The 19,079-nt window shown below is 43.5% G+C and overlaps 1 protein-coding gene across 1 annotated transcript in view; it reads left to right on the forward strand.

Annotated features, from left to right (window-relative positions):
* The first annotated feature begins 11,348 nt into the window (after positions 1-11,348).
* The window catches only part of DAB1 (DAB adaptor protein 1), a 964,054-nt gene continuing 956,323 nt past the window's right edge, over positions 11,349-19,079 (forward strand). The window contains exon 1 of the mRNA XM_078670000.1: positions 11,349-11,436. The gene's annotated coding sequence lies outside the window, so the exon portion shown is untranslated. The remainder of the gene's footprint in view (positions 11,437-19,079) is intronic.

Raw genomic sequence — 19,079 nt, forward strand, 5'->3', positions numbered from 1 at the left:
GCACCCACCCAAAATAGGTACCCTGTGCGGCCACACCGTTTTCACCGCCCTAACCTGCTCAAGGTTCATGTGACCTCAGTGACAGAGTCACAGTGATTGGATCACTATTGCCTTAGGGTGTGCTGCTTCGTAGGCCTTCCCGCAAGACTGGAGATGAGCTTCAGTATGGATTGTGGTGGACAGGCCTTCAAGGTTAACCCAGAATTGACACCACTATGGTACACCTGCTTTTGCTAAGACATCAGGCCTTCTAAGGTCAAGCATGGGAATATGCTCCCTTAGTAGAGTGGTCTGGTGGACTGGTCATGAAGGCTGAACCCGGTTCCCCAGTTCTAAATTCGACAGCTCTGGCCAAAGTGCCACATCCTCTCCCCCACTGAACACCATACTGCCCCACTGAGAGAAACTCGCACTGCTACAACCTAATTGTGCCCGCTATAAACCCTTGGATGTGACTCAATTCAAGTTATGCACTTGATAAGAGTAATATGCTGCCTCAAAAAAAAAAGTAAAAGCAAAAACCCATAGAGAATGCAAGATTAAGTAAAGCATGTGAAATGTAAGCAGAAACAACATAGTTACGTTAACAATCTCTTCTCACTCACTATTCAGTCAGCGAGTGGTTTTACCTGAAAAGTTAAGGAAATGACTACAGGGCCCTGAAAGGAACCATTTCAATGTCCATTGCTTATGTCCTTACAAAACATAAGCAGTCTGGTTTAAAAAGACCACATCCATAAACACAGAGCCATGGTACACATTTTGTTTTCCAATACACTCATCAACCAGGTATTGCTGTGCTTCCAGGAATGGTACATTTCACCACCTGGGGAAAACAATGCTGTTCAAAGAAAGACGAGAAATCAAAAGTAGCACTTCACTGCAAAGACTGTAAAGTGAGGTTGGTGTGTTTGGATGTGAATAAAACCAATCTGGCCACTGTGCAACCACTCTGTCTTGCTTTATTTAGTTATGAATGTATTTTTCATAGTTAAAACCTTTTATTTATCTCCATCCCGAGGCTGCACTATGAAATAGAAAAATGTTAGAAAAAGTGCATTTCCCACAAGAGTGTTTTTCTTTTTTGGATTCATTTCACAGGGAAGCAACTAAATGAAACAAGGAAAGAAAGGTTGTGAACCGTTTCTTCAAGTAACGGTTTTCAGTAAGTGAGGAGCAAGACAGAAAGAGAGGGAATAATAGGAAGATGGGGGTGCAGCAGCCAGCACAGAAAAGAAGAGGACATTGTCCCTATCTTCTCTGGGCAGTAAGGAAGAGATAGAGTCCTTTTCCTCCTCTGCCAGTCCCGCCCGTCGCCGAACGGCCACAAAAGCAGAGCATTGTCTGAAGGCCTTTGCTATTTCTGCTGTCCTGGGACACAGAAGGCGCCGGTAAATTGCTGCTGCTCGGATTCTGAAATACCAAGTGTGGTTACTTTATTGTCCTGGATAGGAAGACTCTGGAAGATTGATGCACATATATTTTCCAGGTAAAAGTCATTGACGTCTGGACTACAGTGGATCTTATGTATGGAATTTGGAATATTTTGTAAAAGCCCTGATGAAGTCAGCGATGCGGAGGCATCAGAACTGAAAAAAAACGTGTTGGCTATGTGTGATCTGGAGAAGATTTTACCATACTTCAAGAATAAAATCACTGCGGATAAGGAAGACTAATTGGACTTTGATTTTTGTGGAACATATAGTGTTGTGCTCAGGACAATCTATTTTTCTTGTTATTGGATTGGTTTACTAGTTCTTTTTTTGGGGGTATGAGTGGCTGTCCCCGTCCTTGGAGCACACAAGATAAATAGTTTATATCAGATTGAGGGGAACACTAGAAAACTCTTTGCACATAAGAAGCCTTGCCACTAATTATTTTGTTGTCCTGGGACACAGTTTTGAAAAGAAAAAGTAGGGGAACGGAATCTTTTTAATAAAAGAAGAAGGGGCACGCCGTGCTCTTCCGATCCCGCCCACTTCGACCACTGGTTCAGATACATACTTAGTTTGTCAAATGTTGAAACATGGGACATTGTTTGCCTAATATGTCTACAGAAGCCTAGTTAAGTGCATATCTCCCATTCCAAATTCCTTCCTGGAGAGCCAGTTTCACTTGAATCCTATTGGTATACTTTCAAGAAGGCACCTGTTCTCCATTCTTCAAATACAACATCTACAATAGTCAGACTTGTGGGTACTCTCTGTACACTTGGGAATAGATGGTGCAGGTTATAGTTGTTTTTTCTAAGGTTGTTCCTGTTACACCAGAGACTCGCCTAAGACAATGTAAGATAGTGTAGGCAATTGTTGGTGGGATCTCTTCAAAGTGGGCCAGTCTTAATGCTGCCATGAGTTAGATTTGTGGATGCATAAAGGGTTTTGCTTGGAGTAGAGCATAAGAATGCACTGCATGCATTTTAAATGATGATCTACTCTATGCCAAGGGAAAATTTGGAGGTGTTATTTGTACTATGGGAGTACTCTCCTTTAAGGACATAGATGTTGGAAAACAGCAAATGTATTGAACCCAGTGGGAGTTGCAGACAGAAGTTCTTGATCCAAGCTTCCCACTAGAAGCTGCAAATACAGTCCTGTGAGTTTGGATGTGAATGGTTCTGTGAATCTCAGAGGTTTGGTGCTGTCCCAGAATTGGTGCTGTCCTAGAATACTTGTTGACTTGTGAGGTACTAAAAGGATTAGAGCATGTGTGTGATTGTGGGATGCCTCCATATATTTTGTCAAAGTATTTAGCACTGTGGAACTCAACTTGAAGTGTCTGAAGACCACTACTTCTTTGGAAACCTTTCCTGTAATGCTACCATCAGAATTTCCAGAATTTAGCAAAGCAGGAGTATTCTGGATTACATGAAAATAGGAAAAAAGTTCCTTAAAGAATCCTAGATAAAGTAAGGTAACTCTGATATAGTATCTGATTGGTTCCTGTGTAAAAGTGTGATACAAGATGCGCGCATGTCTAACGTTTAATGACTAATCTATGAGTGATAATTCAAAAAGGGGGTGGTGATGGACAGAGTATCTGAATTAATCAGAACACTCCTACCCAGTCAACAGATCAGGGCTTGATCCATCACCGTTTTTTAGCTCACTGCACCATCCCAGTTCAGAACCTGGCTACATGCAAATTAGTCTGTCCCTGGCCCAGTGCATCATGGGAACAGGGCAGACCAAACTACCAAGCCAATTCTTTACTGGAAAGGAAACAAGCTTCCGGGGACCGGTTTCTGGCATTACAGCCGTCTTCGGCCCGGCTTGCTTGAATCCTGATGGTGCAGTGAGCAAGGGACTCGTGTCTGAGCATACCCTTCCACACTTGTGGTGGCCAAAACGATTCAAAAAGGGGGTGGTGATGGACAGAGTATCTTGGCCACCACAAGTGTGGAAGGGTATGCTCAGATGTGAGTCCCTTGCTCACTGCACCATCAGGATTCAAGCAAGCCGGGCCGAAGACGGCTGTAATGCCAGAAACCGGTCCCCGGAAGCTTGTTTCCTTTCCAGTAAAGAATTGGCTTGGTAGTTTGGTCTGCCCTGTTCCCATGATGCACTGGGCCAGGGACAGACTAATTTGCATGTAGCCAGGTTCTGAACTGGGTTGGTGCAGTGAGCTAAAAAACGGTGATGGATCAAGCCCTGATTTGTTGACTGGGTAGGAGTGTTCTGATTAACTCAGATACTCTGTCCATCACCACCCCCTTTTTGAATCGTTTTGGCCACCACAAGTGTAGAAGGGTATGCTCAGATGTGAGTCCCTTGCTCACTGCACCATCAGGATTCAAGCAGGCCGGGCCGAAGACGGCTGTAATGCCAGAAACCGGTCCCCGGAAGCTTGTTTCCTTTCCAGTAAAGAATTGGCTTGGTAGTTTGGTCTGCCCTGTTCCCATGATGCACTGGGCCAGGGACAGACTAATTTGCATGTAGCCAGGTTCTGAACTGGGATGGTGCAGTGAGCTAAAAAACGGTGATGGATCAAGCCCTGATCTGTTGACTGGGTAGGAGTGTTCTGATTAACTCAGATACTCTGTCCATCACCACCCCCTTTTTGAATCGTTTTGGCCACCACAAGTGTGGAAGGGTATGCTCAGATGTGAGTCCCTTGCTCACTGCACCATCAGGATTCAAGCAAGCCGGGCCGAAGACGGCTGTAATGCCAGAAACCGGTCCCCGGAAGCTTGTTTCCTTTCCAGTAAAGAATTGGCTTGGTAGTTTGGTCTGCCCTGTTCCCATGATGCACTGGGCCAGGGACAGACTAATTTGCATGTAGCCAGGTTCTGAACTGGGTTGGTGCAGTGAGCTAAAAAATGGTAATGGATCAAGCCCTGATTTGTTGACTGGGTAGGAGTGTTCTGATTAACTCAGATACTCTGTCCATCACCACCCCCTTTTTGAATCGTTTTGGCCACCACAAGTGTGGAAGGGTATGCTCAGATGTGAGTCCCTTGCTCACTGCACCATCAGGATTCAAGCAGGCCGGGCCGAAGACGGCTGTAATGCCAGAAACCGGTCCCCGGAAGCTTGTTTCCTTTCCAGTAAAGAATTGGCTTGGTAGTTTGGTCTGCCCTGTTCCCATGATGCACTGGGCCAGGGACAGACTAATTTGCATGTAGCCAGGTTCTGAACTGGGATGGTGCAGTGAGCTAAAAAACGGTGATGGATCAAGCCCTGATCTGTTGACTGGGTAGGAGTGTTCTGATTAACTCAGATACTCTGTCCATCACCACCCCCTTTTTGAATCGTTTTGGCCACCACAAGTGTGGAAGGGTATGCTCAGATGTGAGTCCCTTGCTCACTGCACCATCAGGATTCAAGCAAGCCGGGCCGAAGATGGCTGTAATGCCAGAAACCGGTCCCCGGAATCTTGTTTCCTTTCCAGTAAAGAATAGGCTTGGTAGTTTGGTCTGCCCTGTTCCCATGATGCACTGGGCCAGGGACAGACTAATTTGCATGTAGCCAGGTTCTGAACTGGGATGGTGCAGTGAGTTAAAAAAAGGTGATGGATCAAGCCCTGATCTGTTGACTGGGTAGGAGTGTTCTGATTAACTCAGATACTCCGTCCATCACCACCCCCTTTTTGAATAATCTATGAGTGATAGTCAATTCTGTCTCCCAAACAGTTCATCTTGAGGCAATGATTCACATGAATAGGTATGATCAGTCAGGTGGGTTTGAATTTTGTATGAAGGCATAGGGACTGACTGGAAGTTTCCAGTGAAAACTTTATTGTGCTACAGATATACTTCAAACCATTTCCTACCCTCCAGACTTGGATACTTTTCAGATTGTTGTGAGCCAATACAACAGACCAAGTTGCCACCTGCTATTTCATGCTTTGCTACAAACTTACTCTGGTATTTTCTAATCAAGAAAACACTCTCGTTCGAATTCCTAGCTTATCCACCAGCAATTCTGTCTGAAATATACAGGAAAAGAAGCCCTTCATGTACACCTTCCAACAATTTGGAGTTCTGCCAAATTATGTAGCAGATTTGTTACTGGCATGCTTTTAATCTTTTTCGATAATTAGCATGGCTTAATTATATAGAGATAAAAAAATAGCGCAGGTGGAAGAAAGGCATTTCCCTCTACAGTATTTAAAATAAAGAAATTGACCTCTGAAAAGAATTCAGACATGGAGGTGCTGGCCCACACATGTTTGTGTTTATCTGTCTGAATGTTTTCTATTTAGCAAGGTACTGAAAAGCTATCATGATGATATTTAGCATTCAACAATCCGTAATCCCTTCAATCCTTTCTGATTTGGAAGAAGCGGTAGGTGCCGTTATTTTTTTAAATGAGACGAACTGCTAAATGTTAATATGAGTCAGCTGCCACGCGTTTCTAAGCAGTAGCCGATAAGGTAGATTTTAACAGTATCTGAGTGATATAGAGCGCATTTGTTTGCTAAACAAAGCCTATGTATGTTACGATGAAAGCAATAAAATATAGAGGTATAACAGAGGTTAAAGTCAGAGCTGACCTTACTCTCCAAAGTGGTAGCTTGGTCGAGCAGTAAGGCAGTACCAGTGTAAAGCATTTGTTGTACACACTCAGTCAGCAAACGTTTTCACACACTCAAGGACTGAACTCCAGGCCAATTGTTTTTATATCCACAGATATAGTTGTTTTATTTTTAGAACCAACGGTTATAAAAATATACTTTTCTGGTTATGAGTACTCTCTTGTAAATACTTTGCAAATGGGCAATAAGGGTTGTGCACACAATGATTACAGTATTGATAGGAATCAACACAGTACTGAAACACACTTTAGCATGGAGCTCAATGGGTTTTCTACATATAAGTACAGTTGATTACTTTATAGATTACTTTGGGAGTTCCAGGACTAGGTCGTAGATTCAGTCCTGGGGTCTAAGCTGAAACCATATTAGCAAAAACGTTTTAGTTACTGTAGTGAATTTTCATGAATATAAAGCTGTTTTAAAAGTTCACACTTAGAAACTTTTCAATGTAAATCTCACAATGTTATTCAACGAGAGGATATTCAGGTTGCAGGTAAAGTACGATCGCGTTACTTTTGTAACCCAGCACTGGTCTCCTAGGGCCAGCTCTGGGGGCTTAACTCAAAACTGGTAGGTAATTGTGTTACAGTATTTCGTATGATTTTTAAAGAATATTTGCCGTTTTCAAAAGTAGACACTTAGAAGAAATTTCATAGAAAAGCAGACAATGGGTTCCTATGGAGAAAATACAGATTACTAGTAAACCCGCTAGGGATTACTTTTGCGGTTCAGTACTGGGCTGAAAGGTACAGTACTGGCTTCTCCCCTGAACCCAGGTGAGTACTTCGGAATTCGGACTTTGGCTGATTTTATAGGAATATTTTCAGTTTTCAAAACTTCGGACTTAGAACATTTTCGAGTCAAAATGAGTCAATGTTATCAAACGGCAGGTAAGAGAATTAACGGTTTCCAGGTGAGTACTTGGTTGTTGAAGGTAAGGTTCTGGGCATTGACTCAGTGGTCCCCCAGGGTCAGGTAAGTACAGTTAGATCAGTCCCAGTGGCACAGGGGCGGCCGGGTGCAGAGGTAGGTAGGCCCTTTGATATCCAATGAGGGAAAGGGGGCCTTCGGTTGGTGGCTGCTGGCTAGCAGGCCACGCGGCTCCTGGAGCTGGGCTCCTGGTCACTTGCTAAGGGCAAGGGGGGAAGTAGGATAGGACAAAGAGGTCATAGCCAGCGGCACTCTGGCGGCTGGGCGCAGGGTGCTTTTGAGCCGTCGGGCGCTCAATGATATCCAATGAGGATCTTGAAAAGGGAACAAAAGCTGCAGGCTCGGGGACGGAAACTCTCCAGGGACAACCAGCACTTCCAGAGGTAAGTTGGGATGGTGGAGCACAGGTAGGTACCCCACAGGGAGGCACAGGGGCCTTTAGGGCGCCAGGAGCAGGGGTGTCTTTGGGTGTCGGAAAAGCTTACCCTCGGCTGGTCGAGGTTGGGGTGGCCCCTGGTTCTGAGTCTGCAGGCGTCGTCTGGTTCGTCGAGGTGGGTCTTTGGGCACTGGCCCTAGGGTCCCAGTCGCCGGGGGGACGTCCTTGTGGTCTTGGTTCGGTTGGGCCCAGCCCAGCCTCGGCTGGTGCAGAGTGGGCTGGTCCGGAGCTTCCTGGCTGGCACCAGGTGGGTTGTTGCAGCAGAGCCTCTGCTGATGGGAGTCCCAATCTTCAAGAGGGTCAAGGCAGGCAGGTCCTCTGGGTGTCCCAAGGTTGCTGTCCGTGGGGGTCACCGGATTTAGGCAGGAGGAGGTTCCAGGATCAACAGGCCGGTAGGGCTGGGGCCAAGTCAGTTGTTCTTGTCCTGTTGTTAGCAGCTGCACTGCGGGTCGTCGTCTTCTTGATCTTCTTTCTTCTTCTTGGTATCAGAATCTGAGGAAGGAAGGTTCAGGGAGCCCCTAAATTCTAAATTTAGGGGCGTTACAGGTAGGGCAAGGGCAGGGACCAATGAGTCCCTGTCCTGGGGTGAGGACACCCCCTAGCCTGCTCCTCTCCTGTGGGAGGGGGCAGGAGCCTAGCTGGGCCGGAGTCCGGGATCGTGCTTCACCTCGCCTCCTCCACCTGAGGGGTGGAGTTGGCAAAGGTTAGCACACCCTCCTTCCTAACGTAGTTTTTCCCGCCAGTCTTCCCACCAGAGTGGGGGTAGAATGGGTGGGGGGCCAGTTGTTGGGTACAGCAAATGGTCTGGAGAAGCTCTCAGAGGCAGTATGCCTTTGAAGCTTCCCCCTGTCCATCCTGGGGGAGGAGACATAGCACCTCGCCCAGGATGTGCATTGTTGCAAGCCCAGTAGAGCGGGGAGCTCTCCACCCAGGGGTACAGCAACATATCTGCTGTGTGGCAGCCTCTGCAGCCACTCAGCCCAGACATGGATTGTAGGTTCGGGTTTTGGAGGGCATCTCTATGATGCCCTCTTGTGCATCTTACATTAAATCCCACACTAGCATCAATGCGGGTTTAATGTGGTGAGAAGTTTGGTACCAAACTTGTCAGTCTTCAGTGTAGCCATTATGGTGCTGTGGAGTTCGTAATGACAACCTCCCAGCACCATATACTCTTAAATGGCATCACTGCACTTACAGTGCCCAGGAATGGCCCTGGGTACTGTAGGGGCACAGAGCTCATGCACCTGTGCCCTCACCTCTGGCATAGGGCACTCAGCTAGAGGGGTGACTGAGGTATGCCAGGGTAGTGGGGTCTGTGGGCATGGCACACAGGGATGTGTGCCATGTCGAATCTTGTTTTAGTTCTGTACTTAGGCACTCAGCCTGCAAAGGCAGTGTGTGGGTGCCAGGGTACAGGGCCCCTGAGCGTGGCACAATAAGTGCTGCAGCCCTCATGGGTCTTCTCTGGTCACCATGCTCTGGGTACCTGGGGTACCATTTACTAGGGGCTGACAGGTGGCGGGAGATGCCAATTGGGTATTTTGTTTCAGCATAGCTTTTCTTTTTAGGGAAGGAACACAGGCCCTGGGTACCTGATTGGCAGGGACCCAGGGCACACTCAGTCAAAGCACATCAGCAGTTCAGAATTAAAAGTGGGGGCATACCAAGGCAAGAAAGATGGCACTTTCTCACAGAGTTGCAGACAGAAGTCCTTGATCCAAGCTTCCTACTAGAAGCTGCAAATACAGTCCTGTGAGTTTGGATCAGAATGGTTCTGTGAATCTCAGAGGTTTGGTGCTGTCCCAGAATTGGTGCTGTCCTAGAATACTTGTTGACCTGTGAGGTACTAAAAGGATTAGAGCATGTGTGTGATTGTGGGATGCCTCCATATATTTTGTCAAAGTATTTAGCACTGTGGAACTCAACCTGAAGTGTCTGAAGACCACTACTTATTTGGAAACCTTTCCTGTAATGCTACCATCAGAATTTCCAGAATTTAGCACAGCAGGAGTATTCTGGATTACATGAAAATAGGCGAAAAGTTCCTTAAAGAATCCTAGATAAAGTAAGGAAACTCTGATATAGTATCTGACTGGTTCCTGTGTAAAAGTGTGATACAAGATGCGCCCATGTCTAACGTTTAATGACTAATCTATGAGTTATAGTCAATTCTGTCTCCCAAACAGTTCATCTTGAGGCAATGATTCACATGAATAGGTATGATCAGTCGGGTGGGTTTGTATTTTGTATGAAGGCATAGGGACTGACTGGAAGTGTCCAGTGAAAACTATATTGTGCTACAGATATACTTCAAACCATTTCCTGCCTTCCAGACGTGGATACTTTTCAGTTTGTTGTGAGCCAATACAACAGACCAAGATGCCACCTGCTATTTCATGCTTTGCTACAAACTTACTCTAGTATTTTCTAATCAAAAATTCCTAGCTTATCCACCAGCAATTCTTTCTGAAATATACAGGAAAAGAAGCCCTTGATGTACACCTTCCAACAATTTGGAGTTCTGCCACATTATGTAGCAGATTTGTTACTGGCATGCTTTTAATCTTTTTCGATAATTAGCATGGCTTAATTATATAGAGATAAAAAAAACAGCGCAGGTGGAAGAAAGGCATTTCCCTCTACAGTCTTTAAAATAAAGAAATTGACCTCTGAAAAGAATTCAGACATGGAGGTGCTGGCCCACACATGTTTGTGTTTATCTGTCTGAATGTTTTCTGTTTAGCAAGGTACTGAAAAGCTATCATGATGATATTTAGCATTCAACAATCCGTAATCCCTTCAATCCTTTCTGATTTGGAAGGAGCGGTAGGTGCCATTATTTTTTTTAAATGAGATGAACTGCTAAATGTTAATATGAGTCAGCCGCCACGCGTTTCTAAGCAGTAGCCCACAATGTAGATATATGATCAGGTAGAATTTAACAGTATCTGAGTGATATAGAGCGCATTTATTTGCTAAACAAAGCCTATGTATGTTACGATGAAAGCAATAAAATATAGTATCAAACATATAGGCTCATTTTTTTTAACATAGTGGGTTCAGTTTGAAAAAGGGTGGTGGGTGTTTGCTGACCCCCCTGCCTTGACCTAGTGTTGGAGGGTGCATCTTTGTTATTCCTGTCTTTCCAGATTGTGTGTGTGTGGGTATTTTGTGCCCTTCCCCCTGTGGGATTTCTTATCCATCACCTTCGGAAGCGAAAGATAGGGAGACCTCTGTTTGACCACACCTTGCTCAAGGACCTCTGACATCTGCATTCCACCAAGCAGAATGATTAGGAAGGAGGTCTTCGCTCACAGGGATGCATTTGTACCCTTTCACATTTGCCAAGAGCAAGGGTATATGATGCCCCGCGCCCAACCTATATTGGCCAGGTGTACGATGCTTTTGAATGCCCTCTACTTATACAGAGCAGAGGCTATTTAGAGCAATTCCTGCACCTTGGCCAAGAGTGTGCTCTCTCTCGCTCTCCTAGCTACATAGTGGTTAGGTGGATTTTATTAGCCATTCTTCTACCTTGCACCACATATGGGTAAAACATTAGGGGGCCTAAGGCCCGCTAACTTGCGCTAGAGATTTTGACAAATTTAATCTCTCCCAATGCTCAGAAATTTAGTAGAGATTAAAAATGAAAAGGCCCAGGGATGGGGAGCTTCTTTGATATTCCTAACTCCGCACAATGATAAGAGGGATAACACTCATGCCTAACTCAACGGAAATACATAAACTTTTCACTAACAAATTTACATGATTTCACACACCCTTACACGGCGCCAATCAAAACCACCAGCTAACCGACGAAATGCATGTCCGCTTTTGAAACATACTTTTTTACTTTTATGTCTTAAACGTAGGATCAAGATCTTAAACAGGAACATTTGTTTTGTATTACAGCTTTGGATATTAGATACACCAGTTCTGTTCCTCATGGAAAAGTCTACGTGAACAGTCAACACAGGCATCCTTTGAAGAGGGGAGAGCCCACTTTTGGCATTAGAGGGAGATAAAATCATGTAAGTAAAACATTCATAAGAATTACTTAGATCCTAGAGTCGCATGTGCTTCTGTAAATTAGGGTGGCGTTATAATATTGTTTTGCTTTAATCTTGACTTGACTGTGTTATACATACCTCGTGGCAGTTTGTTGATTCGTTGGTACGAGGTCAGTTCAAATGATTTCTCATTTTAATATATGTTATTGTAAAAAGGGTTTCTAAATGTTGTATCTTTTCTTCAGGCAAATTGAAACCAAATATTCCACACAGCAGTGACGTTAGGAGCAAAATCAAACTCTTGTTCCCATAACCATTAGCAAAATGATCCCTACTTTAAAATATTCTCATTTTTTTGTTAATCAGTATATAGGATCACTGTCTTATACTTCCAGGCTCTTTCTCTGTCTCTGTAAGCCACACCCCCATACACCCAGACCAGAAGTCAACATGATCATTGGTGAAGTGAGAGACTCAGACCGAAAGATATGACTATTGTACAAAAGACACAGCTTTACAACCACATACAGTGAGGAAGAACTTCCCGTCACCCGGTTCATTCTCTTTAGAAATGGGCAGCTGCTGGAATCCAAGCAAATTCTAATGTTTACATATAACGTCTGCTTTCAGGTGCTACTGACAATATTTTTTCTGACCATATAGCCTGTCAGATATATATTCAGTTAAGAGCCTGTGCATGATATTACTCTGTCAGGAATCACGTTTACAAATATTGTTTGCAAGTGAAGGTGCTTCACTAATGTTCTACATGGACATCACCTTGGGTTCTGAATGTCTGTTGGTTTTTGGTCAGAGCTTGTTCTCCCCTTTCAAGGAAAGTTGAGCAGTGCAAGTTATTGAACTAAACATTTTTCATAATGCTGACATCTGCTTTCCTCTTTAAGATAGACCCCTCATTTTGAACTGAGCCTAAAGACAATATGGATGTGGAGAGGTGTGGCTCACTGGTTAGAGGCGGCAGACCTGTAAGCAGCGAACGGCCCGGGACCAGGGTTCAATTCCCGACGCGGCAGGGTCTTGGACCAGGGTCAACGGACTCGATAATTCTCGCCTCAGTGCCTACTCTAACCAGGGATCACACTCGGCAACTCTGGGCATTAAGCTTGCCTCATCTCTACAACGGCCCCCCACAGGCGCCGGGGATGCCTGGTTTCACCCTGGAGATACCCAGAAAGGGACCATCTCACAGGGAAAACCAGGACGGGTTCCCCAGCGGTCTACAGCGCCAGGACACTCGGGTAGAGTAACAGTGCGCTTTACAAGTATCCCACATTTACATTTACATTTACATGGATGTGTGAAAGTCGAAGACTTGCTAGACGGAAGACATGTGTATTTCTTGTCACTGCAAGGCATGAAACCTAAAGTTGGCCATACAATTCGGGAAGCCTCAAATCGCTAGGCACGAAATTCTGTTGCACAACTTCTTGCTCATAAATGTTACCACTCTATCTGATTTTGTTATTCTGTGTTATGGTAGCATTTTGAACAGAAAAGGAAAATATCTAGAAATTTGGTAGAATCAAAAAAGAGCCAACTGTATGAGAAATGTACATGTTTTAGATTGGCGTAGACTGTGGTGTTAGCAATTCTGAAGGTTTGCTTCAAAGGCCAGACCAGAGTAACTCAGTATAGCACATTTGAATGTTTATTTTATGTAATATATACTAAAGCATTTGACATCTGATTTTATGCCTGTTGTTCCAGGGTCGTTATCAGAAGAAGGTAGTTGTATTTTGGCCCAAAAAATACATTAGGTGGATATAACAATATGTGCTACTAAGTCTGTCATGCAAGGTGCATGGTCTTATTGGTCACGCAGTAAGCTGTTAGGGGAAGTATATTATGTTGTTGGAGGATCAATTATTTTTATTACAACAAAGATCGTGTGCTGTGCAAGAAAATTATGAAATAAACTATAGTGGTTAGTGCTTGGTTTTGATGCTTACAGCGTGCTAGTTTTCAAGATTAAGAGCTAGTCAATAAGAGATATTATGAGACATGCTGCTGTTTGGCGAGAATGTAAGGCTTGATGTGTAGAAATCAATTTACTTCAAATGTTTATCTCTGTTTTCTCCCAAATTTGAACATTAGATTTCTCTAACATCTGCTGTGGGTTATGAGCTGAAAAAAGAGAGCCAGTTCCAAATGTGCGACAAAAAATGATATGCTTTAGTGTTTTCAGTGCAGGCCCCAATATTGAGGGCATTAGGCTATCACTATGTCCTGTTTAAGGAACAGATGTAGAATGTGATAGATGTGACACCATTTGTCAGCATGGCAGTGGACTTCACTTCTGCATCCTAACGGAGTACTGTTAGTCAAATTTAAAGATGACCTCTGACTCAAAGGTAATCTCTGTACATTGAAAGGAACTGCCATCATACTGTTTTTTTCTCATTTTTCAAAATGTTTGGTAGATGGCCACTGTAAGACTTGACGACCGCTCACCCCAAAAATATTTTTTTATTTTACAGAAAGAATCCCCCAAAGTATGAATTTGTTTCCAAAAAACAAAAAATGAATGACCCACCCTCACACTTCGGGAAGTTTCCTGGCGATAACAGATAGAGAAAAAAAGACATTACACCATCCAACCTAAATAAAGCAAGTGGTGTAATGTCCTTCTTTAAATATTAATATGCCTCTCATAAAGTTAACAGTATGAGTGATTAACCCCTGCACAGACGTTCCAGCTAAGAAAGGTGGTGGATAGGATATCCCACCCTCACAATTTCACCTGACACCACTGGGCTGAAGACCCATTTCTCTTTGAAATGATAATGTTACTTCATTTATAATTTGAATCTTAACCAGAGTTTAAGCTGAGACCCTCAGCCCTTCTTCCAACCTGCCTGGAAGAAACATTTATATCTGAGAATTTGGCAGTCATCACAACCAGCATCCTCTTTCACGTGCTAATAATGTTTAAAAAGCAGGGAAGGCGATGATTTGGGATCACTAATTGGACATGTGATCAATCAAACAGTCACCACTCGTCACTTTTCCTGAAGAGGTCCTATCCACATTCAGCACGTCATCTGCTAAGAAATCCACCCTCAGACAATGTTGGCAGATGAGGCTGGAGTCCCGTTGAAGTGGACTGGGTTGTAACCCTGGGCGCAGGACTACGCTACGCTCGCGGAGCGTGTGTGGTTTGTGCAACTACGCACTACGTGAATTGCAAGTAGCACAGTGCAAAAACGGGTAGCGTAGTGTAGCGGACATTTTTTGCTAGCTACCGGTCCTCAACGTCAAGTTGGCGACCACGAACGAGTAAAATAACATCCCGGTAAGACTGTTTCCTCGTTCGCGATCAACAATATCAAGTTGCCGATCACGAGCGTGGAAAATAAACCTCCCAGCGAGATTCTCAACGCGGAGAGGTCAGGTTTCTCATTGCGAGTGGTCGTGTATGCTTGCGACCGCTCGCGATGCGTAGCGCTACTACGCGAGCAGTGGATGGAGTTGGGTGTGGACTGTTGTTCAGAGCTTTTCTGTGTACAAATCGTCCTTGGTGAGGGTTGATGCCAGGAGGCATAGGGACAGCGTTGCTTTGGTGTAAATATGGATGGGGTAAAAAATTGTATTTTGGGGCTGTTAAAACATGTCAAATATTGGTCCAATGCTATTCTGGCTCCCCTTTTAAGACCATTGTTCGGCACCGTTGTCTGACACTTCAAACCTGCATGTATAGAAAAAGAAAAGGAAACCACCTTATCTTATGGAAGATGTTCTTCTACTGACCTCAGAGTTTGAAAGTAAACGGTCCTGTGAATTCAAACAGAACTCCATTGTCTCCTGGAAGAATTAATTGCTCTCGTATAAGGTAAAGAAAAGGAAAGAGCAGACCCGAGTATTGTAAAACTCACCTTGAAGTGTTTTTGAACTGCCGCAGCTTAGAAAAGTCTTTGGAATTTTTATATAGTGTAACCAGTCAGATGAGCGTTCTATATTAAATTATTGTAACTGACAATGCACTAGCAGTTCTGGACTGCCTGAAGCCATTCTGCGGCTGAATACTTTCTCTTCACCAATCAGCCTTAGGGCAGTGCTCCCCCTTGGATGACGTTTATAATAAAGGAAAATGTTTCCTATTGATGTATTTCTGATTTTTCTTACAGTTAGGTTTTAGCTAAAACATCTTTTGATCCTAATATTATGATATGTGAAACAATTTGCTTTATAAAGTCAAGTTTGTTATAAATTTGAACAAAAGCCTTAATGAGTACCGAAAGTTCTATTCCGGGAGTACTCTTTTAAATACTTTTACATGCCTTTGTCAATCAGCCCGAAAATATCCGACCCTCGATTGGTAAATGTGCAAAAGGAGCACGGTCCTTTCTTTTTCCATTATTCTATGAACATTCCCATAAATTCTTTCCCAATTTATGTTAAGGGCCAGTTCGCAAAGGCATGCAATAGTATGTAAAGAGTACCACAGAAGTACTCCTTCATTAGTCCAGAATGCTTTTGTGAATATGTCTCTTAATCTTTCGTTATTTATTCAATTGCAATGGCAATTACAGATAACCCCTTTTGTGCTCTTCCTTTTTCAATGTAAAGATTAAAAGCAGAAGAAACTGTCACATTAAGATTTGTTATACTTTCTTTCCTTGAGGTAGGTCACAGGGAGTTCAGTCAGTTTATGAATACATAATGATTTTGGCTTTTATTGATCATGTATTTACATGCCACTGTTAATGAGATGAAGTAGTGGTAACTCCTCCACACGAAATTCCAATTCATTCCAACCATGCAGTGTTCATTTAATTGTTAAGATATAAATCATGAAGTGCTAGTCATAAAAATAAGACCAAGTAATAATATAATTGCTGAGCAAATTGCTACATATGGAAAATACATCATGATTTTGAAATTAGATTACGAATACCGCAAATTGGTAGGCGACATCAACACAAATGAATAGCAATGTGGAAGGGCGAGATTTTGATCGATACCTCATCACTATTGATCCAAACCTCGATCTGGTCGACTGAACCTTTGTTGCCTGTCTTTGAGGAAGAAAGTGCATCTATTTCCAAGCTAGTTCACCCAATAAAGGACTCTGCTCCCAAAGATCACAAACAACTTCTAGCTTTCAAAAGTTTATTGTAAGGATATGATAAGCTGCAAATACAGGCATCTCAGAATGAGATTCACGAGATACACAGGTCCAACTACATACATGTGCTCTCTGAAAGCCCTCAGACGAGCAACGGAAATTACTAACACAAGTTCTAAGAATAATAAAGCTATCAGCATTGACGCATATCTCTCCTTCATTTAAGTTGGAGGAAAACGCACAGGTTAGGCTGTCCCTACCCTGCTCTAGATGGTATCCCTACTTAACCAAATCCCAACCTAACAAAGGTGTCAGCAGTGAATGACCCCCAAGGGAAGTCACTCACTCTTAGTCTCTTGGTGAAAACCTATAGTTCTCCAGTCATGACCCCTCTCTGCCTACCCATCCGCTCTCTAAAGGGTCCTCAGGTATCTGCTCTAACTCCACCCAAGGGTGCTGTCCCTAATACAAAACAGTCAACAACATTTGAGACGCCCCTCTCGAGACGCCCCTCACGTGGTGTAGCTTCTGGCTTTTTCCATGCTGCTTTGTGTTGGGCCTCATACGTTGGAGTTGACCTTGCTTCTCAGACTCTTCTCCGGCCCGCTGATACCCCTTAAACATTCCAGAACCCTCCTCCATGTCTGGGCCGTCTACTGAACAGACCTCTATTCATTTTATTTATAATTGGATTCCCCCTTTTCTCTTGCAGACAGACATCTGCAGCCAAGATCCCAACTCTCATAGACTTCCAAAAAGGTTTGCAACATTTCTTGGCCCAGACATGTACGTGTAAATCAATGTTAAAACATTTCAGGCCTACAGCATTTCTCATAATAATTATAGCATTCAACTTCTTCATTAATTAAAGCATGTTAATACTCTTATTCTATTATTCAGTAAACACATCTATAAATCGTGGCCCATTAATGCAATGACCAAAACATTAGTACAATCTATGTCGTGAAAAGAAACACCTTCCCTTTTTAGCTCTGGCCCTGAGGCCTACCACATTCTGCGTTTAACCACATACCATCTTACATTTTAACAGCTACACGACATGGATTCAGGAATAATCACATCTAATAAAATCATATAGTGTTACACATTTCTGTATTAGTTCCACTTCTACTTACATCTCTACATTAGCTATACATTCAGAATATAATTGCAGATACTACTAGCACTCATGGCATTTCTCCTCATGATTTGTGCTTACTACAGGTAAGTGTGATGCACTCATACATTTAGGTCAGTTTGCGCTCTCTCAGTTCCCCCCTTTGATGACCTCTCGGGGTCATCACTAACATTTAAACTGTAGTTATTGCTAGCATAACTTGTCTCTGCGCTTCCAGAGCCCTCAGACTCCTGTACTGATTATCTTGTATGGCAGCCAATCTCTGCAGCTGCTCTCTTTGGGCCTTTTCTGACCTTCTTGCTCTGTACCATTTGAATACCCTCACCAATCCCCACACTATGATCCCACAGATCAATATTATGATGATAGGTTTTAGTATATACCACACAAAGCTTTTGCCTAGGGTGGAAATCCACCCTCCAACTGCACTCATTCCGTGGCCCACCTTTTCCCAGACATTTTCTCTACTCAAGTCTTCGATCTCTTTGTGAATATCAGTTATGTTCCTAATAACTTTCTCAAGGGGCTTTGAATTGTCTGGAATGTAAGTACAACATTCCTGGACCTTCAAAGCCTTACAGACTCCGCCCTCTTTTGCTAGTAGGACATCTAACGCAAGACGGTTCTGAAGCACCATAGCCCTTATCGATTGCATCTCTCCTTCTACCAGCATTAAGGACTGAGCAGTGCTGGCAGACAACCTGTCGACGACTGTTGCCAGTCGTCTAATTTTAACATCATTAAGGATTAGACCCAAAAGATGGAACATAGCTCCAAAGACATCTCCAACCATTTCTGCATCTCCTACATCTCTCCTTCCCCTCGATGCTGTCTTGCCCTCAATGATCACTAAGTCTTGTGCATGATATATTTTGGGGAAGACAATTGCTAGGTAACATGATCCATACCAGTTGTCAGGTAGTCTCACGTAGGCATTTCTTCCACATACAAAATACACATTTGGAATCACTTGCATTCCCTTCAGGAAATCTTTAGTATAGTACTCTATATTGAAAGCATGTTCACAGTCGACTTCTCCCACGTATACATTTTCATAATACGTTTTGGCTCGGTGAAGACATAGCTTTCCTCTCTGCGTCTTATCTAAAGCTATTGGACCACTACTACCCTTTCTCTTGTGTGCCTTCTCTTCCTCGGTCCAATCTGTTTTCCATTGTCCTGATTTTTTCAAAATCTTTTGTCTCCTGTAACGATCATCCACCTGCCCTATGAACTTCTTCTCGACTTCTGACACCTTGCATGTCAGGTTATTTCTACGGGCATGTGAAGTATCTAAGGTAATCCAAGGAATGAAGAACTTGGCCAGTCTGTCTTCACTCTTCCAGTAATCCCATTTGTTCATCTGCTTATAATTTGGGACTTCTGGCAACACTGAATCATAATTGGAGAAATAGTATTCGAAACTATCTCTCTCATAAA

The sequence above is a fragment of the Lissotriton helveticus genome, chromosome 1_2, assembly GCF_964261635.1.
Source record: "Lissotriton helveticus chromosome 1_2, aLisHel1.1, whole genome shotgun sequence".
In the NCBI taxonomy this organism is placed as follows: Eukaryota; Metazoa; Chordata; class Amphibia; order Caudata; family Salamandridae; genus Lissotriton; species Lissotriton helveticus.